The sequence below is a fragment of the Mustela nigripes genome, unplaced genomic scaffold (assembly GCF_022355385.1).
Source record: "Mustela nigripes isolate SB6536 unplaced genomic scaffold, MUSNIG.SB6536 HiC_scaffold_148, whole genome shotgun sequence".
Taxonomy (NCBI): domain Eukaryota; kingdom Metazoa; phylum Chordata; class Mammalia; order Carnivora; family Mustelidae; genus Mustela; species Mustela nigripes.
The window spans coordinates 1,059,695-1,084,207 of NW_026739562.1; the positions used below are offsets into that span (position 1 = coordinate 1,059,695).

Here is a 24,513-nt window from a genome sequence, read left to right on the forward strand (position 1 = left end):
CAGTCTTCTAGCCTGCAATTGTTATGCGACAGTGAGATGAAAAAGACAGAAAGAGCATAAAATAAGTGCGTGTCATAGGCTAAGCAACTGTCCAGATTTTCCTGGGACTGAGGGATTTCCTGGGAGATGGGACTTTTGGTATGAAGGCTTGTAAGTCCTACGCAAACTGAGATGTGTCCATCACGATGTCTTTATAATTCCAGGCCTCCAAAATTATCTTACTAGAAACAATTTTCGTCACCGGAAAGGGCCTATAAATGGGTATAGAAATATCTGATTTCTAGTCTGAAGTGTACTACTAATTAGCTGCGTGAATTTAAGCCTCTCTAGCTGGATTTCTTCTATAAAATAAAGAATTGGTCTTATGCAAGATCTAAGTTGGGATATTCCACAATGTACCGGAGACTGAAAAGACAGAATTTTTCTCATCAGTGGAAAACAACAGTATCAGAAGAATGACATATTTCTAGGAATAAGCAAATATTCTTCAGTGATACCACTCTAACAAACACGTGGAAAAAACCACCCACAGCCATGGGCTGGATCATGTAGATGGACAGATTGCAAAATGTGGCTGCATTTCCACCCAGTCTCATTCAATGGGTGCATTTTCCTTCTTATAAAATTATATCCTGATAAATCACACGCAACATAGCTCACACTGAAGACAAATCACAGCCTTCTTAGACACATTCTCACTTTCTTGTATTTTCTTCCAATTTATCTTTATTTTTCTGCTGCTGAGCAGGAAAGCAAATGACAGAGAAATATGGCGCTGGGAATTGTCTGTTTTAATTTTATAATGAAAACAAAGTAACGGAAAGGTCTTCAATAGAGGGATGAAGGATGATAAAATATCTGAATGGATTAGCAACTGCTCTCCTGGCCGAGGGTTCTTTGCCAGAAAAACTCGAGGACAGTGACATTTTATTCCTAATTTGTCCAGCCAAGCTGATGGATGGGTCTAGTAGCTGATGTCTGGAATCAGGACCTTTTGTCATTGTCTTGCTTTTATGACTGACCAGTTCTTTTTTCTCCTAGACCAGTTCTTTTTTCCTAATTCTTGGTCTTGCCTCTCCTACTGCCTTCACTTTAATAACCACTATGTTGGTCTTCAAGAGTGTTTAGGGGCACTGGCTGATCCCTGAAAATGGACATATTGCCCAGGTCTTCTGGGGTCCCCAAAAGGAGCTTTTATGACAGCTCAACTCTCTAAAGAATAAAAGACTCAATGTATTTAATGTACATTTGTATACACAGAACAATTCCACCGTGATAGCCAAACAGCAGGGCCTGACACTAAGAGAAAGGCATGTTGAGATTTTTAGAATGTGGGCAAACCAAAGCTAACACTCTTAACCTGGAGCTGAAAAAGACAACTGCTACTTGACCTTATTGGGGTGGAAAAATGGGGGCGGGGCTATGGAAAAGCCAATCTCTCCAATCACTGAGAACCTATAACACCTATAAAAACCTCTCTATTGTTCCATAAAACTACAGTGCAGATTAAGGGAAGGTACTCTATTATTAGACTGTTCATGTACTTTATGCCACAAAGAGGCAATTTTGAAAGGGAAACAGGCATTATTAATAACTATGTCAGGATCACAGGAATAAGCCAGGTCTTTTTCAGGCAAACCTGGACACACAGTTACTTTATGACCTGATAACACCATTCACGGTACACCACTAATTTGGTACAGGTGCAGGGTAGGGAGAGTGGACAAAGAGAGGTGATGTTGACCCTCAGAGGACGTTTGGCTATATTCAAGGACATTTTTGATCGTTACAGCTGGGGGGAGGTGCTACTGATACCAAATCAGTAAAGACTGGGGATGTTGTTAAACCTCTTACAATGCACGGTACGGTCCCTCAGAAGAAAATAAAATTATCTGACCCCAAATGGCCATGGTGCTGCTTTTGAGAAACCTATTCTATATCCTCTAAAACCTCCCAAAGTTTCTTAAACTGCATGATCTTTTATTTTCTTGCTTCTTAGGTGAGGATTTGACTCTCTCTCAACCCATCTCTCTTTCCTGTATCTGAACTTTCCTCCAACATATGGCCCCCCTGGTAAGCGGGTAAAACACAGGGAAACTTTACATATGTGTGGCAAAGTATTTTTGATCAGGGAATATACCTGGGGAAGGATGTAACCTTTTAACATTTCAGTTATATTTAAAATCTAGATCTCTTTACTTTTATTCACTCCAGCTACAGGTATCTATTGTCCACCAGGTTGAAGATGCTTTTACAGAAGATAATCCCATGCGTAATAATTTTTTAGTCACAAAATGACTTGCTTCTTACTTTTCTACCTGAGCACCACACACACACACACACACACACACAAATACACACTGAGAATGAAAAAGATTAAAAGTAAAATTTCATTTGTGGTAGAGAGATTAATTCTCCCACATCCCACCACTAAAAAAACCTCTTGGCTCTTGAATTTTTAATGGGATGTTGAGAGGTGATAGCAATTTTAATAGTACACATGGCAACCTAGGTCCAAACTTTCTACAGATATTTTATAAATGTCAAAAATGAATCAATAAATCTATAAGGTGCAATTTTAATTGGACCAACAATGGTCTGTTTTGTTCATTTCTAAATAATCAGCACCTAGAAGAGAGTCTCATCCATGGTAAGTATATGATTCATATTCCCTTGTTAGTGGTGTTCTTGTCTACCCCAAACTCCTTGGACAAAAAGTCTCTTATCACATAAATCTCTTAAAAAGTGTGTTAGTTTTGAAGTCACTGGCTTAGTTAGCCCAAAATAGACAAAGTGATAGAAAATACAGTACATATTCTAGGTAAGCATTAAAACTAGGTTTATGGAAATATCTAGAACTTAAACAGCAACAAGCTACTGTGGTCTTTAAAAAAAAAAAGTCTTGCTAAGGTATAATTGCATACCATAAAATTCACCCATTGCAAGTATTAAAAATTCTATGCTTTTTAGTGAATTTCTAGAATTTACAATCATCACCACAGTGCAGTTTAGGGTATTTCCATCATTGCGAAATGTTGTCTGCTGCTTATTTCCAGTTGACATCTTCCCGCTCCTCTCCGCCATTATCTATATGTCTTATGTATTTGGACAAGTTGACTCTCCAAGCCAACAAGGAGTGATCCTCCAAAAAGAGTGCCCCCCCCAGAAGAAAGTAGTAGATAAGACCCCTCTATTCCTTTTGCCTTCTGCCCGAAGTTCACATCAATCACAGTAACTCATCTGAGATTGGCAGACCGGTTGAGGACCAGGTGCAGAAAGATAGCTGAAGCGATGCCCAAGACTAAGGGAAAGGGGAGTGAGAGATTTGCTTTGGTCAAACATGCTTCTCTAGAGTGTGTGTGAACATGTGTGTGTGTGTGTGTTTCAAAGTGGAAGGATTTGAGAAATAAAATGATACTGGCTTTAGGATAAAATCCCAAAACTGAGAATACGAGTAAGATAACAATGGTTGAAGAATTGATAATAAAGCATTCTCAAGTTTAATCAATTTTCAAATCTTTTCATTTTACTTTCTAAATAGCCCTTTAATCTATCTATTTTCCTCCATGTCACTTCTTCCACCTTCATCCAGGGAACCAATACCTCTAGTCAACATTATTATCACAGGGTGTTAAACCGCTTGCTCCAACTCCAGGACTGCCCTGGTCAATCAGATCTTTACATAGATAGTGAGTAGTAGTGTGTAATGTTTCTTTGACTCATATTTGAACACAGCCCTCTCCTTGAAGCCAGCCACTACCTTCTTATCATCCCATTGCTCTGGGATGTAAGTGTATTGATGGGGTCCCTGTTGACGACTCTATCCTCACCCCTTACTATTCTTCATTCCCAAGCAACCCCCTCTACTGAAATATTTCATTTTCTGACGTATAAATGGCTCTTTGCTTCACATTTTATAATTTCTGAAAATCGGGGTGTTTACCATAGATTCTAGAGTAACACCCTCCCCAAAATATCTAACATGGAATGGATGATGCGCTGATGATGTTATAAAATTGAGGAAACATAATACTTTCAATTTTTTAAGATGTACCATGCTCTTTCTTGTTTCTCTTCTTTCCGACTGCTGTTCTCCCTGCCTCAAATATTTTGTGTAGCCCATTTCCACTTATTTTCCCTATAAACTTGTTTTTACTTTTTCAGAATTCAGTCTAATTGGCAATTCCTTAAAGAGGTCTTTCTTGATGTAACCGAAGGCTGGGTTAAGTAGACGTCCCATGTTTTATTCTATTCATTTTTGTATATCCAGCCTCATTTCCATACTGACTCACCAACTGACCAAAATGCACAAGTGAACAAAACTAATAATTCAATTAATCCCAGTGCAATTCACTGACTCACAGAATTGTGAGCTAAATAAGTATTTATTATTTTAAGCCTGTAGGCTTGAGGCAATTTATTAGGCAGTAGAAGCTAACTGATATAGCTCATAGGTAAGGGGCCTAGATTATGTGGTGGGATTTCTGATCCTGGGTAGTGGCTTAGGACCCAATGTCAACCAAAGTTCATGTCTTTCCCCAAATAAAATAGACTAAGGCAGAAGCTATTAGAACTGAGAATCATTCACACACACACACACACACACACACACACACACACACAGATTCATATCTATATATACCATCATATATATGTATACTGTGATATATATATATATATATATATGCAGAGAATCATATATACCTACAGAAAATCATATGTATATATATGTATACCACCATATACACATACATATATATATATACCAAAATATCTGTCTCTATATTTTAACATGATATATAATATATATTAATAGTCATAAAAAGGTAAAATTCTATGTTTCAATCAATGAACACTTATTGCTTTTAATATCTTAGTAAACATAACTGCAATCCCAATGAAATTTTATCTTATTATCAAGATTACAGAATGAATAAGTAAAAGCACTATGACTACAGTAAGGCCAAGAACAGCATCTTTGCACAAGATTGTGGATTTGTTCATGTCATTGTCTCAGTGATATCATTGGAAACACAGAGCTTCCTCAGAAGCCTTTCAGTTCCAAGCAGAGATATCCTTTCCTATCATGGGCAAGGGGGAAAAAAAAAAAAAGTCTGCTTACAGAGAAAACAAATACTACACGTTATCACTAACAGGTAGAATGAAAGAGTCAAACTCATAGGAATAGAGAGTAGAAAGGTGATTACCAGTGGCTGAGAAGTGGGAGAAATGGGGAGATGGTGGTCAAAGGGTACAGGCTGAGGGTTTTAGACAGGAGAGGAGTGAGGGTATGGGTGAACCCAGTGATGGGTGTTAAGATTGCATGGAGCACTAGGTGTTATAAATAAACAATGAATCTTGGAACACTACATCAAAAAACTAATGACGTATTATATGGTGCCTAGCATAAAATAATAAAAAATTTAAAAATTTTTAAATAAGTACAAACTTCTAGTTATAAGACAATTAAGTTCTGAGGATTGAATGTACAGCATGGTGATTATAGTTAATACTATAGTATTAGTATGCTCTACTTGGAAGGTGTGAACACAGCAGATCTTAAATATTCTTATCAGAAATAAGAAATGGTAATTATGTGATGGCCATGCTATCAAACACTATGCTGGTAGTTATTTTGCAATATACATGTTATCAGATCAACTTGTTGTACACCTTAAACTCACACAATGTTATATGTCAGTTATATCTCAATAAACTATGAAAAAGAAAAATAAACTTCTGCTAAGGGCCAGCTCTTTTAGGGAGAAAAATACCCTATTTTCTCGCTTTGGAGTTGCCAGCAGACAGGTGAATAGAAAGAGCATGTCTGATTTAATAAGCTGACCCAACTTGATCTTTCTTTTTTCCTAAGGAGAAATACAATTATAATTATGTAAATGTTTGGATAATAAACGTTATCTATTTAATAATTATTTGAGTGTTCTTAGGATCATGGCCAAACCTCAGAACAGCAGATGAAAAACTTAGGTAGAAACTTAACAATATATATGAGCTTGGAATAATCTCTCCCTTCCTCCTTCTTCATGCTTAAAAGTTTCTAGCATTTTTTTATTAAGTGGAAAAATTCTAAGTGTTAAGACCACCACTTTCACATTACTGCTTTTCCATTGTTTTTTGAAGCACAAAAAAGGGATAGAGCATAAAGAAAACAATATAAAATCCTTGCATTTTGCAAGTTCTTCTCCAAGCATGAAATATATATGTTCTTTTCTTGAATGTATCTGAAATTTCCTATCCCCAAAATGCATCAGCAATAATCTTTATCTTCTTCATTTTGTAAATATCCATAACCAGAAATAAATAAATAAATGAATGAATACACCCACCTTCTGCATAGCATAACTCGGTGACATTTCATCTTTGCAATGAAATGCAGATGTACATTCACCATTAAGAGGCGAATCCTCCATGTCCAAATCTTGAATAGCTCAGTACTTCAGAAAGAATTGCCACTGATGAAATTTATGGCACTGATAAGAGCCCAATTCAAAAATCTCAACTTGGAAAAACAGGATTTTCATTTGAACTGGATAAATGGGCATTCACTTTAAAGCTTTCCCTCTCAATACTGCATTCTGAAGTAGTGAAACAAGTTTTGATAGCTACCTTGGACTCAGTAATACTGCTTCTTTTTGTTAAATGAACTATTTCAGAGGTATTATTGCCACTTAAATACGACCTTGTACTCCAAGATAGTGTTCCAGCGAATAATTGTGCAAACAAGTAATATTGATATTTTTCTAAACTGTTTACCTCCTTCATGCATCAAGCCTGGTCTTTTTGTTTTCATTCCTTTGAATGCATTCTGCTTTCTCTCTGAAACAGTCTTCTTTGAGGCATGGCCACGTCCTTTACTAAACTTAAGCTGGCTAATTACACTAACTGACAATTGTTCCATCAAATGGCCATGCATTCAGGTATAGAAGTTCCAGTTAAAACTATAATTCAATGCAAATTCTATAGTAATTCATTTCTATAAAACTGGAGCTTTCTTTTATAAAATAGACAATGAAAACACCTTCAGGGCCTTGGACCATACTATTTTCTTAGAAATGTTTCTGATGATATTGGTGATTTTCCTTAATACAATTGTTGTCAAAGACTAGTCATCAGCTGGCAGGGTTCTCTCTGTAATTTAAACCTAGCCTTTGTTCTTAGCTGGGTTAGAGTTTGTTCTCTTATTTGTTTGTTTTGTTATGTTTTTATCCTGTGAATAATAATTTACGCAAGTTCGGTTTTATTTTTATATAAGAAGAATAGTAAGTTGCTTTGCCGCCTCCCAATAAAATATCCTGCAAAAGAGGGCTTAAATATCAAAAAGAAGGATAAAGTTATATGTGTGAAAAATTAAAGTTTCCTGAAATTTTATATGTGGATATATACATATCTAGTGAGGAAGGTTGAGAAAACAAACCTGGTTATCCCATTGGGGAAAGGCTTAAAAAATCGGGATCCATGTATTCTATGAGTAATTATATAACCATAAAACATGATGTAGATTAAGACTATGCTTTGAGACAGGAACTATTTGTAGATAATGTTAATTTGGGGAAAAAAAGAGAGAAGTGTGTATACTAGTGTTTCTACAGTGTAAAAATATTCCTGCAGATCCTTAGATAATGACAGGGAATATGAAAAATAATAATACTTTTACATAAGGTTTTAGAATTCTGTTCCATGTTCAAACTAATTTTTAATTGATTTTACAACTGCAGAATTATAATACCAGATTTATCAAGTGATACATGTTTTGTAATCAGCAGATAGTACTAAACAGTGACTCTCTACACTTAAAAATATTTAATGTTATAAGGAAAAAATAAATTGGCTGCCTACTTTAGTCACTGGCAGACTTAATCCAATCCACAGCATTTTTTTTCAAAATACCGTCTGGCGAGCTGAACTTTCTTCTCCTGGTACTTTCTCCACTCCCTTATTCAGTTTCACTTTTTCTCCTCCACTCAGTTTTTCCCATTCTATAAACTCCCACCTGAGGTTATCAAATGGCAGATACTTTGAAATGTCCAACCTTTGACTTTCTTCTTCACACCCGTGCAATTCCACACATTCTAAACCACCTCACTCTTCTTACTAACTCTTTAGTTCTACTTGTTTGACTATATAGCACAGCTGCTGTAATAATAAACAACAGCAAAATCACCAAAAATGTTCAAGGGAGAGACTGTAGTAGAAAGGAAAGAATTTTGCATTTTATTATTATTATTATTATTATTTTAAGATTTTAATCATTTATTTGTCAGGGAGAGAGAGAGCACAACCAAAGCAGGGGAAGAAGCAGGCAGAGGGAGAAGCAGGCTTCCTGCTGAGCAAGGAGCCTGATGTGGGACCAATCCCAGGACCCTGGGATTATGATCTGAGCCAAAGGCAGATGCTTAACTGACTGAGCCACCCAACATCCCACGAGTCTTACATTTCAATACATTTCATAGTATCCATTTCCTGCATTTTGAACACGAGGCTCTGGATTTTATGTTGCACTGAGATGCACACATTTTGTGCCTTGCCTGTCTACCTCTAATCATCTTTATCACTCTGGGTCTTGGCTGCTTCATATCCTTGCCTGACGTATCCCAACCCAAATTTTTCTCATTGAAAATTCCTACTCGTTGCAACTCAGTGTCCTCTCTTTCTCTCCATCCTGGTGGCTCAGGCCAGCTGTGTCCTAACCCTGTGGATGTTCTCTTGGCATTCATGGTCCTCTCTCCTGCTTCCTCAGCATGTTGTACTTAGTTCTTGAGCCAAACCCACCACACTGTATCTTTGGAGTATATTTCTCTCATGTAATTGTGAATACATGGAAGTCAAGGCCAAACTTCAATTTCACTTTTTCTCTAGTCCAGAGGGACTCAATGATGCCTAATACATTAATATGCCATCAGGACAAAGGAGAGAATAAAATGTAAAGCTCTTAAGACAGGAAGAACAACTCAGATGTGTGGCAAGAAAACATGCTCACTAGGGCGTGGCTGGAGGCTAGCACTGGTCCTCCATGCTAAAGCTAGAGACAGAACAGAACTGCTGAAGTCCCTCCAGTTGGTCAAGGCTGCAAAGGTAACAGGGATGGAAGAACCAAAGATTTAAAGTAAAAACTCATTTATCAAACACCTCCTTTGTGCCACATTTCACATGACTTGATACATAGCCTCATGTGGTGCAGGGTACCTCTAGGGAGGCATGGTACTATTGAAATTTTGAACCTGTTAACTCTTCATGGCGCTGGCAGACTTGTCCACTGTAGGATGTTTGGCAGACTTGTCCACTGTAGCATCACTGACCTGTACTCACTAGAAGCCAGTAGAACATCCCCCTAAAGTGATGACAATTAAAATAGTCCCCAACTAAATAAATCATGGAAATAGCAGAAAGAGTTGGATTTTGAAGGGGTATAAGAATGGGTTGAGAATAGGAGCATCACAGCAGGTCTTTCTATATCCTAAAATTGGAGGATTAAATATCTCCCTACACTTACCCTATATCACTATGGTACTTTGTAAAATATAGGAGTTGAGGTTCACCCCAGGGCTGGGAAGGAAACACAAGGGAATCTAGGATTAAATAAGACACCCAGTTGCAAAACTGTTTCCAGTGAGAAACTAAGTAACATTTTAAATACATATGTATATATTTTATGCATATAAAATTTATACACACACACACACAAACACACTTAAAGACACGGAGTTTGTTGACTGAGATCTGAACTTATAATCTCTTAGTTTACTTATTTGGTATAGAAAATGGTATAGGAAACATACCATTTTCCAAGGTATGTTTTATTGCACCCATTTGAAAGAGAAGTAAATTAAGTCTCAGCAAGTTTAAGCAGTGTCTGAAGGTTATTAGCTTTGTCAAAATGACAAATGGTTATTACGTGCCTATTGTGTGGCGGGTTTTGCTGGATGATTGTACAATGATGAGCCAAAACAGACACACACCTGGCCTTGCAGAGCAATTAAATACTGACACACTTAACTGTAAATGGTAAGTGGCGACACAGTCCATGACAGGGGAGCCTGATCTAGTGGCAGAGGGCAGAGAAACTTTTCTGTAGCAAGGCATAAATCGGAGCAACACAAGGCAGTAGATCTCAGAGGCATCCGAATCAGCTAGAGGAATGGCAGAAACAGATTTCCTGAGCCCCCTTCCTAGAGCTTCTCAAGGGGTGCACTTGAGAATCTGCATAATGAACACATTCCCACTGGATCAAGTGCTGTCAATGGTGCTGGTTTGGAGACCACTCCTAGGGAATCACCCAATGTTCCAAGCAAAGCAAATCATGTGGGCAAAGCCTGCAGGGGGAAAAGGTACCTAGACCATTCTGTGCTCCTCCCATACTGTGCTAGAAATCCCTGTCTTTTTACATATGGAAAACCTGCCAGGGGGCCTGGGTGGCTCAGTGGGTTAAGCCTCTGCCTTCAGCTCAGGTCATGATCTCAGGGTCCTGGGATCAAGCCCCATGTCCTGCTCTCTGCTCAGCGGGGAGCCTGCTTCCCCTTCTCTCTCTGCCTGCCTCTCTGCCTACTTGTGATCTCTGACTGTCAAATAAATAAATAAAAATTTAAAAAAAACAACAACCTGCCAATGTTCAGTGCATTTATCGCTCTAAGTAAACAGCAGAAGGGGCACCAATACCCACCTCTTGAAACTTCCAGTCAGGCCATCTCTACCCTCCCAGGGGGTCAGGCCACTCTCCTGTTTCCCAGCCTGGGACTTGGGGACTGCTTCCAAGGTTGCGATCCAGAGAAAGGCAAACTGCAGCTCTGGTACCTAAAAAAAAAAAAAAAAAAAAAAAGTGAGCCAGCTCTGCCTGGCGTATCTTGTCTTTGGTTGAGAGAGTGCTGACTATTTTAAGCAACACTGTAGGATATTCTTCCTCTTCTTTGAGAGGGAGGACTTAATCTTACTGAAAACACATTCTTTCTCTCAAGAGTGCCCTTGAACTAATACAGCAGAAACTCTAACTCCAGTGGGGCTTTCTGATACGCCTTTGAAGAGGGTAAATTTACTAATCAATACAAATTACAATTTCTCAACTGGCAATTCTGCAAGCCAGGCACAGCCTCAGCTACTTTATTATTCACAGTCTGGGCTTCCAGGACTGAAACAGAGAGAAACCACAGAGAGGGACTCTATGCAAATATGTCAAACAAAGGAAGAGATTGTTTTAGAGGGGCTCAACGTGGGAATAATTATATGACTGGGCATAAAATGTACATTCTTAAAAGCTACATTGGCTTAAACCATTTTAGAGAGCGTTATCAAGCATTATGCTAATTTAGGATAGGGGCTAACGATCTCTCAGAGAAGTTTCTCTTTTCCTCCCTGTCTGTTCCTTGCACACTCTCTATACCCATGCACACACATACACAATTTGTATATATAGGATACATGAGTATCAATTATACATACACATATACACACATATATGTATCTATATATGTGCATTTCACATATCTCTGATAAGGGAGAAATAGGAAAACACAGAAATAGACATGTGCAATGATGTCATGAAATTTATGCTGACAGCCTAATTTTCAGTTTTTGCATTCAGTTACTGTGTAGCTCTGGATGAAACATTACCTGTTCTACCCCTAAGCGAGAGACCTGATGAAGATAAAGACTTTCCTGGGTCGATACTTCCTGAATATGGGTTGAAAATTTACTTTGGGATGTATTCCACCTTCTAAAATGTCTTCCCCCTGCCTATGAAGATTGAAAACTCTTCTTTTTTCATATTTTTTTAAAAAGCCCTATGCCTCCTTTTAATTGAAATGAAAATCTTATAATATTCCTTGGAGTTATTTAAAACTTAACCAGAATTTAAATGTGACTAAAATAAATCAAAGAATAGATAATTATAGGTGAAAAATCTATTTTGAAATATGTAGATCATATTCTTCGCAAGTACATGGAATGAGTAATGAGGTGGAACAGGTTCATTGCTGAAGCTTAGGAAGCTCCAACACTATCTAGGTCACTTTCAACATCACAATTCTTGGCCTGCTTTGTTTTCCAACAAAGTCTCTCCATCTCTCCTGGACCCTCCCACACCCACGAGCCCCTTTATCCCCACAGTCTCTGTAGTGGACTCTACGATTGTTCATTCAATGTTAGTTCTTTAGCGGCTGGGAGAGATATCGACCCTTTGCTCTGTGTTCAGTCCTGTATGATTCTGGGTTCGTTACATACATCATCTTATATAAACCCCAGGCCTCCCTCATTTTATAGATGAGGAAACAGGAGCTCAGAGGTACTGGAGACTTTGCGCTAAGGTATATCAAACATTTGCAAAGCTTTCATTTGATTCCAGGTTTCCCTGACTAGGGATCTTCTGCTATTTTTACTGTTCTGTATGGTCTCCCTCATGAACAGCCAGGAAGAGCAGAAAACCAATATTTATCAGTGACCTAGTGGGTGGTGGGTTATATACAAAAATTTGATATTTCACCTTATTCAATTCTTCAAATGCAAGGTAGAAAGTAGTATCCCTCCTGTTTTTTGTTTGTTTGTTTTGTTTTGTTTTATCCCGGGTTTTTAGAATAAAAAGAGGTTAATTATCTTGGCCAAAATCGTGCACTCATTATTGAACAAGAACAAAACTGAAACAGGAACTCAGCTTGTCCCAACTGTGACTAACATCTCTGAGCTGGGATGGCTTCTGGTAACTCCAGTCCTCTCTATACGTATTGGGCAATTTTCACAATAGCATGTAATGTTTTCCTCATTTTTTTAAACATCAGTTCATATTTTATAGGGCCCCTTACAAAATCAAAAATAAGCAGAAAGAAAGAAAATCCTTTATAACTGAGCTGTCCAGAAAATATTTCATTTGAATATGCCCAAACATATACAATATATATAAATATAACAAAAAAGGGTTATAACAGATAAAAGTTTATTTTAGCTATTCCTTTACACAGTGAATTTTAATGGTTGCTTAGTTTTTTATCATATGGATTTATCAGAATGTATTCACTTCTCTTAATTAGCCATGCATAATTTATTTTCAATTTTCCCTTATGAGAACAGTGATGAATTAAATTCTAGGCTACACAGAACTTTATTTATAGTGTACAGGAAGGAGAGGGACATGTGTTTATTAAGCCAAACCAATAATAAAATGTTGCAAATTCAAAAACACTAAGTGTTATTTTAGAAATCCATCAATATATGGTGGTAACTAAGCATTCCAGTAGTAGCGACTGACCCAGATGGTGGAGAAACTGACTTGATGTAATATGAAAACGTTATAAGTGTTGAATAATTCAACAGAGATTTTCCAGTACTTTCCAGAGTCTGCCTTAAGAAGTACAGCATGGCAGGGAACTTAAAGCCTATCAACTAGTCTAGTATTCTGAATGGTGTCGGTGTTCTTACTTGAACCGACATCCTTGGACCCCAGTGTGTCTCTCTTTTCTCTCCTCTTGTTCCTCCTCCACTTTCTTTTCCTTTTCTTCTTCTTCCAACTCTTTCTCCTTCTTTAACCACAGAAACACTCACTGGCGTATGAACTATGCAATCGATACTTCAATAATAAAGGCGGCAAACTCCTTTTTAAATATTATGATATCAGGGTGTTTTCCCTCTGACTTTACCTCCCCCTCTCAATTCAAACAGCTGCCTCTGTATTTCATTGCCTCGCAGGAGGTTCATAGCAACAGGAGACAGAAATGAATGTCTTTCTGCCTACCCCCCCCACCCACTCCACCTCCCCCAAATCCAAGATTTTCGAGGGATACTGGGAGCTTCGAAAGGAGGTAGAAGGGAAGGAAAGAGCATTTCTTGGTAATAGCAGAGGAGTCTGGACGAAGATGAGGGAAGGAGAATCTATCTGTGGGGTAGGGCCTGAATCTCATTTCCTTTATAGCAAAACTAAGAGCTAGCAGAATGGTCGTAGGGTATATACAACCCCAAACAGGAGATCTTCATCCTCACAAAAATGTCCTGCGCTCCCAGTGAAACCCAGAACATCTGTCACCAAAGCTGAAAGGGTTATGGATATAGGAAAAAAGCAAGACCGTGGTTAAACAGCAACAGCTAAGGGAAGGAGGACAATATTTGGCGTGGCGTAAAGCCCCAGAACCCAGAACAAGAACCCGGGAGTATCTTCCAAGAATGTGCGAGTTCAACCTAACCTACCATTCTTGTAAGATGGAGATTCAAAATTAGATCATTTGTTTAAAAGTATACAAATCTGATAGTTCTCACTCCTAACAAGTAGACATGTGATAGCCCTGAAAAATAGAAATAGAATAATTATAATATGACCAGAAATGTGATATTGTTTTTCTGAATTTGTAGACTAAAATTCATACTGCTATGTATATTTATAAGACAGACATTAGCTCTGGAATCATGCTCATTTCCATTCTGCCTACATTTGGACAAGCTCGTTGACAGAACTAAGGATATTAACAGAGCAGTTAGCACTTGGCAATAGGTCTTTCTTCTTCTTGGCACTTTACCTATTTCAAGCCACTGACTATGTTCAATTATCTGCACTGTCAAGAGACTAAGCTGGAGACAGGTGAATTGACTTATCCAAGATCGCACAATTTTCAGGAGTAGGATTCCCACCCAGATCCGACTGGACCCTAAATCCCTTGTTTGATCTTTCTATTCCCATTCCAAAGTACTTAAGACCCTTTTCCTGGCAGTTGTATCAAACGGGTACTTGATAATTCCATAATCTTCAATGCCCTGCCATTAATCCGTCCAATTTTGCCACCCATTTTTTTAAGCCACAGATTTTAAATCTCTACAAACTACAGTCATGTATGTAGCAGAAGTGTTTCGAGGAACATCCAACCAGAAGGAAGAAATCCACCGCCACAGGTTAAAGTATTTAAGTCTATTTGCTAAAGGAATGTGGAAGAACAAAGGCTCCTACTGGGGCAGGGGTTGGGGGGGAGGAAGGCAAATTAGTAAAGAAATCTTCAGGGAAGTTGGGTCAGGCGATTTCAATCACTTGCCTCTTCCACTGGCTGCACTTGTACACAGTGACTTAGCTGTGGGTCCCAGAACAATGCAGTAATGAAAAGGGATTTCAGTCAAGGAGTTCCCAATAACAGGAATAAAATTGGCCCATAGTTTGCATAATATTTTTGTCCCTGAAAGGGCTTTATTACCATCAAGCTAGAAGCAAGCATGGAGTCCAGATGACTGCTGTGAGGTTTGATCAATTCAAGTTTGAAAGCCAGTTTTATTTGCTTGGATGCATGGTTCAGACTGCAATCCATTATCATTTGTCACTCATAGGTTCTTTTTCAAAATCCCCCTCTGAAGTAGTAGAACTATTCCTTAGAGAAAACAGGCCACACAAGACATTTGAAAGTCTGGTGATTTTGAGTGATGTTGAGTGGATATCTCTTGCTGAAACTAAGAAATACATGACTTTTACTCTCCTCCCATGAGCTGGGAAAGAAATAAAAAGATTTCAAAAGCACCTCTGCTTACCCAGCTTCCTTCTACTTAATCACATGAAGGTTTAAACCAAATGAGACAAAACTTAAAGGTGATTTTGGTCTCTGAAGAAAAATACTGGGGATACTACATTTTTTTTTGAAATTTTAATATAATTTTTTATTTTTTATAAACATATATTTTTATCCCCAGGGGTACAGGTCTGTGAATCACCAGGTTTACACACTTCACAGCACTCACCAAAACACATACCCTCCCCAATGTCCATAATACCACCCCCTTCTCCCAAACCCCCTCCCCCCAACAACCCTCAGTTTGTTTTGTGAGATTAAAAGTCACTTATGGTTTGTCTCCCTCCCAATCCCATCTTCTTTCATTTATTCTTCTCGTACCCACTTAAGCCCCCATGTTGCATCACCACTTCCTCATATCAGGGAGATCATATGATAGTTGTCTTTCTCCGCCGGATACTACATTTTTAAGGAAAGTATTTTTATTTTATCAACTGACACTTTGGGGAAAAAAAAAAAAATCATTGCACTTTGGGTATAGACCTGTCACAAACCAGTCTGTTTCCCAGACAATGGCAAAGCACTTAGAACGCTGCCTAGTAAGCACTCAAACATGCTGGCTGTCAAATACCAGGTGAGAAAGGAAAGGTCAAAACAAGCTGTGTTATTAATAAAGGCCAATCTGCAATGTTCTGTGCTATCTTCACAGTGACTCCAAATGCTCCAGGTCTTTCGACTGTGTCTTCGGAAACTTGCCCTGATTAATATCACACTCTAAGATCCGGCCTTTATTATATACTGATATACTTCTTTGTTAACATAAACTAGATTCTTTTATTTTTTAATTGTATGTAAGTTTTATCTGTATTACATGCACAACTTCTCTTATACCTTTATTTTGACTTCAGGGGCAATTACTAAATTCCTAGTTTGTTCTGGCACCAAGGATACCATGAACTGACCTCAGAAACAATCTCTTACAATCTACTTTGCTCCAGACTTGTTTGGGATGCTAAAAGGGGACTGCGTTTAAAATGAAGACATTGGAGGTACACTCACCGTCAGAAAGCAAAGTAGGACCAAGCTGTGGAGAAAGTTCAAGGGAAATGATGACATTTGCTTAGCATTGCATCTACTCCAGATTTTAGAATAAAATTTAAACTCCTACTCAGTACATGAATGGGCTGTTGCCCACACTTATTACTCTGTCCATTTACTGATATTCCTCCTTTACTGTTTTCCTTTCTTTTTCTTTCTTTTTTTTTTTTTAAGATTTTATTTATTTGAGAAAGAGAGAATGAGAGTATGAGCAGAGGCAGGGGGAAGTGTAGAGGGAGAGAGAGGAAGAGGGAGAAGCAGGATTCATGGTGAGCAGGGAGCCCAATACCCTGCTCGATCCCAGGACCCTGAGATCATGACCTGAGCCAAAGGCAGATGCTCAACTGACTGAGCCTCCCAGGCACCCCTTCACCCTTACTGTTATTTAATGCCAGTACTTTCGTTTGGTTGGTTGGTTGGTTGCTTGCTTTCAGTTTCTTGAAGCTTTAGTGCTTAGGACCTTTGCCTGAAATACTTATCCTTTGTCACTTAGATGGCCCTTCAACTTTCAGCTCAAATATTCCCTCCGAGACACCTTCCTGAGTACCTAATTTCTTTACTTCTACCTTGTTACTCTTCATCAAAGTATGCTGTCCCACTTTGTTGACCATGATTTTGCCTCTCTGGAATGACTTGACACTATTTACTCGGCATTGTATTCATTGTCTTCTTCCTCCATTAACACAAATGCTGGGTAAGGACAGGCACCATGTCTGTCTTTTACAAAGCTTTATCTTTAGTGCCCAGACTGAAGCTGGCCTATATTGGTACCCAGTCAATAGCTGTTGGAAGAATGAATAAATGAATGGGGGGATGTAGATACAAATGATACTTGAGATGTTTATTAGAACAAGATGAATCTATCAAGATAGAGGAGCTCTTGGGGATTTAGGGCAGAAATACAAAGAAGAGAAGAATTTTTGCCTTGTGTGGTCTATGGCAAACACTCTGGGCCCAAAGGCAGCAATGTTTGGTGAGAGTACGTGTCCAACAGAGAAGAGGCCAGGGAATTTCAACTCCTGGGATTTCCTAGGGCATAGTCTTGGAGACAAGTGGAAAATGGAGCCAGCGTCCTCTCACACAGTACAACGATGAATATTGAAACTCAATAATTAAAGCCCTGTATCTGCATCTAGTTTGTGAGTTAGAGTTGAATGAACCTGGAAGATATCTGAAGGTTCAGGATTACTGGAGGATTTGAGGTTAGTTTGGGGATTTTGCAGCCACTCAATGGGTACCAACACTGATAATTTTTCTTGGCTACTGACAATGTCCCAGGCACTATGCTAAACCATTTATAAGAGTTATCTTGTTTGACTCTCATAGTACCTCTCTGCATAGATATTATTTTTGCTCTCTTTAACGTAAGAGTTTACTGAGGTTTATAGAGATGGAGTCACTTGCTCAAGGTCATATAGGACAACACACAGTACACCTTGATCTCAATACCGGACTAGCTTCACTCCAAGCCCATACTCAAAACCACTTCATTACTGTTTCTCAGCGGGACACTGCACTGCTGACCTTTTGACAAGTAGTTATCTGTGTAGTAGGACTACCTTTCCATAGCATCTCAGGCTCCACACTAAGTGCTTATGATCCCCCCAGGACTACAGTCCCACTTCTTCTGCAGAACACTGTGTTAATAAGCCTAAAAGGACTTATGGAGAAATGTCTTCACTAACAATATTCCAGGCACTTCAAACTTCCCAAATTGGAGATAATGTATCTCCTTGCATTCCCCAGAGCCATACTGGACTGAAGAGTCTCTATTAGAATAGTGGTAATCTACATCTTTCACATAAATAAAAAATTTGCATAGAGCAAATAAGACAACTTCTCTTGGTACATTCAATGCATAGCACTTTCATATTTGATTCTATTATAATCTCCAGAGCAAATAACCAAAAATTTATTTATAACTCACCATCATGTAGGAAATTGTTTACAAAGATCATGGAAGTATCAAAATTTTTTTGGAGGGGGATGAAGTTTCAAGATTAAAGCTAACTACTATCTTATATAGAAATGTGAATTAGATTTTTGACTACTATGACCCAAGACTTGTACTACTATTAACTGTACTATGATTCCAATACCAGTTCCTTTCCAACCTCTCCAGCAGCTGTATGTGCACATTCCCCAACCCTACCACCCTGGCTTCACAGTCTTCCCCACAACTAAGTCTCTATGTAATGTCCCTGCTTTATCTTCTGCTTCTCACCAAGTACCATTAATTTTTGTCAGTGTTGTCTCTTCACTACTCCCTGATGCCTTTTACTTTTCACCTTAACACATTTACTCTTTTCATTTATCCTGCCAAGAATTCCCTTCTTAATACTTCCTGCTTATCCAAGTGCTATCAATCCTTCACTGGCCAGATATTTCCTCCTTCATGGCCATGTGAACCTAATACCATTTTTTCCTTCTTCTAAAGGCCCAGAGTTCATTTTCCCCCAGTCAGGAAGTCTCCAGCCTGTTTGGTCATCAGAATTACCCTGTGGATATTTCTTTGAAAATATAATTCCTATGTCTAAAATTCCTATGCCTAAAACTCCAAAGGTTCTGATTTAATATATCTATAATAGGGCCCATGAATCATTACTGGAAGGAAAATTATACACACACACACACACACACACATGCACGCACGCACACACACACATATCCACACACACACATATATATACATATACATACACACATATATTTAGGAGAAAAGTATATAACATAAATACATGCATTTATATAACTATATATATTTGACTAGGTGATTTCTGATGATCAGCCAGGTTCAGAAATCACTCAACTGGCACATCTAGTTATTTTGCCTAAATGGTTTTATTTTCATTTTATCACCATTACCATCATCATTAATATTATCATCATCATCATTTTGTCATCTCACATATCACAAAGATTTCCTTGCTTGGGTGGATCTGTGTCTTATCCATCAAGGCCCTAAATTACAGAAGGCATTCAAATATTTTCTGATAAATGTATTGTGAATTACTTGCTAACATTCTATTTTAATCTATTTGACCTTTCTCTTCTGGTCAAAGAATACATATATGAGAATATCTTATTTTAATAATAAAAATTCTATTTTATTAGACTGGGGCCAATGCTAGATTGGAATATAAAATTGTACAGCTGACATGTCTCTCTCTTACCTCAAGAAAGATAAGAATATCTACTAAGTGAAATAACTTTCAGGAACTTTTAACAGAGCTTTATTCTTGTATCCTGCGGGTGTCACAAAATATTTTAACAGGTACAAATATTGTAGATTCTTTCTTGATAAACTCATTTGAAATCCCAGTTGGAGATGTGTATTCCGTGTAGCTTTGACACAGGTGAAAAACCACGTGTACAAATTGTGTTCATGAGAAAAGAATGGAGGTGAAAATGAGTGCTAGTCTCCCAAACAGCTGATATTTTTAGTCAAATGACAAATGCACTGATGGTAACCATGACAGTATAAAAGGAAGGAAAGGAGAGGGGAGGAGAGGAGAGGAAATGGGAGGGGAGGGAAGCGGAGGAAAAGAAAGGAGTCCTAAATTATCATAAAACAGAGAAAAAGATGAGACCGTGGTGAGAGGAAAAAAGAAGAAAACAAAAATGAAAAGAGATGGAAAAAGAAAGATAAGAATTAAGGGAATGGTGAGAATAGGAGAAGAAGGAAAGAGAAAACGATGTCATCAAAGGTCTTTGTTGGCAACATATATCCACATGGTGAGACTGGATCTTATACACAAATATACTTTATTCCAAGTAAAAGAATGCAAAAGAACGGATACAGTGTTGGATCTTAGAAGATGCCCTGAAGTAAAGAGTTTGAAGCTAGTTGTACTCGTTTTACCATATGTCTGTTCTGATTCTTGATGTTATTATAGTTATGGACCCTTGATATTCCTAAATATGCCTTTTTGGGCCATCCCTTTGTGCTTTTACTTCCAAGGAAAAGATATGTGTACAGAGGATGAAGATACAGTGAGTTATTAAAAGAACAATGACAAAAGACTATAAGAGTATCTCTTTATCATTGAGGAATCTTGTACCTGAGACACCAAAGCCACTCTGATGAAAGGGAATGGAACACAGGCACAAGGCAAGAAATAAAAGGGAAAGGAAATGAGTCCAAGGACAATTACTAGCTATGCAGATGCAGTCATCTAAACACCACATATGCCGTTATGGTGCCATCAAGACACCGAGGCATCCTTCTCCCTCCAAAAATTACACCAGCAACGACTATTGATAATTACCAAAGGAATTATATTTCAAGATTGATGTGTGAGTTGAAGTGGGCTTGTGAGCACCTGCCAAAGCAGGCAAGAAAGAACCACTTACTGCCAAGACTTGTGCTTCAGTCATATCTTATGACTGCTTTGGCTCCTGTCCTAATATTCAAGTGAGTTTAATTCCCAGCAACACTACATGTAAGGTGTGCAGACACAAACTTGGAATGCTAATATAGAAAATCCAATACAGAACTTAACAGAGTTTATGGAAAAAGCAAAGCTCGTGTACAGAGCATACGGTGGCTAAATGTCAGTGTAGGCTTGTGAGCGGATATGGATTGTGTACAGAGATTTGGGGCAACCCCAATTCTCTAGAATATGGCAAAAAAAAATTTAGAAAAAGCTCCTGTAAGGCACAATGAAGGTTGGCTCAGTTTATTCACTTTATAACACAGAAGAGGCCTTCAAGCCCTCACTAAAAGTCAATTTATTTGTAAATTAGACACACATTTCAGTCAAGTGATTACCAGATTCCCAAGCTAAGACAGCTCAGAGTAAACTAGAGGTTCAAGTAGAGAGAGTGGAGGGAAGCTACTATAAGAAAACACACTGAACACAAAAGAAAACACAAAATACAAAAGAAACAAACAAACAAAAAACAAGAAAATCACATAACCATTCTAAAGATTTGGTGGAATTATTCAAAATGTAAGATGTCTGGGCTTATTTGCTGAAGGTGCCAGCAGTTTTACATAAAACTCTGGGCTTAAAGTTCTTTGAATCATTAGCTATTGACTTTGGTCATCACTAAGTGTGATCTACCTATCATGTTTGTATGTTACAGCTCAATTACAAACACATACAGATAGGAAGCAAGAGAAAGAAGCATTTACCCAGGCATAAAGACTCCACCTGAAATTTAAATTTAAATATTAAAGAAATCACCAAAATATTCAACAAAAATAATTCTCAAAAATAGAATATTATCTACAACTTTGTTATCCAGGAAGTTTTCAATATGATATATTCCAAAAAAGTAATCATTTTCTTTTGTCACCTTCTGCTTTCTGGGATTGATAATTTCCCTTAAGCAAAGAAGCACAAGATTTATACTCAGAAAAAACATAAAACACCATTGAAAGAAATTGAAGAAGATACAACTAAATGAAAAGACATACATGTTGAGAATCTGAAAACTCAGTATTGTCAAAATGTCCATACTACCCAAAGCAATCTACAGAGTCAGTGCAATCATTATCAAAATTTGAATGGCATTTTTTTTTTAACTGAAAGAGAGAAAAAAATTCTAAAATTCATATGGAATGACAAGGACCCTGAATAGTCAAAACAAATTTGAGGAAGAGACCAAAGATAGAGAGGTCACAACTTCTGACTTCAAAATATATTACTAAGCTACAGGAATCAAAACAGTACAATAACGGCTTGAAAATGACAGACACATGGAACAATGGAACAGAAGAGAGAGCCCAGAAATAGAGCCAAGTATACTACAGTAAATGGTTCTTTGACAAAGTCTTCAACAAATGATGTTGAGAAAACTGGAGATATAGATTGATAGATGATCAATAGATAGATTTTCATATAATATTTTCATATAAGATTTTCATATTTCACGGTCTTTAAAATATGAAAATAAAGGACAAGGATGTAGAAAATTGGAATCTTTGTGTCATGTTGGTGAGAATGTAAAATGGTACAGCTGCGATGGAAAACAGTAGAGAGGCTCCTCAAAAGCTTAAGTGGACCTGCTGCCAAATGATTCAGCAATCCCATTTCTGAGTATTTATCCAAAATAAAGAGATCATTGCACTTCCATGCCCATTGCAGCATAGTTCACGCCAGCCAAGAGGTAAAAACAACCTAAATGTCCACTGGCAGACACGTGAATAAGGAAAATGTGGTACATACATGTAGTAGAATATTATTTTATCTTTAAAAAGAAGGAAATTCTGTCATAGGCTACAACAGATCAACCTTGAGAACATTAAGCTAAGTGAAATAAGCTAGTCACAGGAGGACAAATTTCATGATTCCACTTATTAGGGGAGTCTAAAGTAGTCAAAGTCATAAAAGCAGAAAGCACAATGATGGTTGCCATGGACTGAGGAGAGTAGGGAAGTGGGAGTCGTTCAAAGAATATAGAGTTTTCATCATGCAATATAACAAAGCTCTAGACATCGCCGTACAACAATGTGTTAACAATACTATACTAGACACTTAAAGTTTGTTAAGAAGTTAGCCTTCATAGCATGTTTTTATCATAATTTTGAAAAAGAACATTAATTGAAATATACACTTAAAAATAAATTTCATTATGTACATAGTCAAAGAAAAGAAGGTAACTATAAGAATATGAAACATGATTATTATTATATTTTTTAGGACCGGTGGTCTGCATAGTTAAAAAAAAAATCCATATGGATGTACACACACACACACACACACACTTTCGGGGGGGGGTTTGTACCTTACTGCTTTTTCTGAGCATGTCCCAATCTATTTTGTTAAAATTCAGAATCTGGAATAAGTTGATACTGATATCAATAATAGTTGATAGTATCTGATCACTGCAGAGAGCTTTCTGGTTCTAGACACTATACTTCTTTAACACTGACCAATCAATTTATACTTTGTATATTTAATACCTAATTATATATATGTGCATAAACTCTTTTCAGTGGATCAGTTAATATGTGTTCATATTAAGCTTGTGGTCCAGTTCCTAGACAGAGAAATCCATTTCTAATCTTTTTACAAATAAAGCTAGTATATTTACTATATATTGCTTCTGTTCACTAGCTTCCCAAATAATAATAGGTCAGAAATTTGCTTCCATTTCTCTGTCCCAATCTATGTGGAACATCACAATCTTGTTCATTTCAGTATTTACTGGATGACCCTACCCTTCATTTGGTTAAAACAAATACCAGCAGATGTTAGCTTTCCATTTGGGTGGAGTGAAGTATTTTCACAGCATTAAATAAACCCACTAAGAAGAAAGGTAAGGGTATATCAATTTCTATGACTAATAGAACCTTTTAAAATTGGCTTTAATGCAGTTTTTAAAAAAATATATTAAAAATTTCAAGTAACCACTTATTATACTGAAGGAAATACATTATCTTTAAATCTGGAAATTTGAAATAATCTATTCTAATGGGTCTCAAAGGCATTTTGGATATTTGTTGGAGCATTTAATGGTTGTCACAATGAGTGTTTGATACATAAATGTCCCACCTGATCTCAAATAGGTGGAGAAAAGTCTGTATGTAATTATCTAAACCTGGAATCTAATTCTGTTTTACATATAAATTAAAATACTTTGCAAGCTTTAAATATGCATGGACATTATGAGGACTGAAACTTTCAAATAAAACAAGGGAGGACTATTCTGTTTTATTTAGACCTTTACCAATAATTGGTCATCATTACAAAAATTTACATTCTGAGCTACTCCACTCAGGATTTTTTTTTTTTAAATCACCAATACAATCAACTTGCATTTATAGATATCTCATCCTCAGTAACTGTACATCTAGGTGGAAGCAACTTACTGCTTTATTGTGTTTTCTAGATTGGAAGAGTCTATCTATCTATCTATCTATCTATCTACATATAATGTAATATTATGTATATTATCACATGTAATATGTGATTTTATATATATATATATA

The 24,513-nt window shown here is 37.4% G+C and overlaps 1 protein-coding gene across 6 annotated transcripts in view; it reads right to left on the bottom strand.

The window, feature by feature from the left end:
- The window catches only part of LOC132008405 (leucine-rich repeat-containing protein 4C), a 1,212,627-nt gene that overhangs the window by 426,666 nt on the left and 761,448 nt on the right, over positions 1 to 24,513 (bottom strand). For all 6 annotated transcript variants that reach the window (XR_009401630.1, XR_009401629.1, XR_009401631.1 and 3 more), the window contains one exon: positions 10,679 to 10,809. The gene's annotated coding sequence lies outside the window, so the exon portion shown is untranslated. The remainder of the gene's footprint in view (positions 1 to 10,678; positions 10,810 to 24,513) is intronic.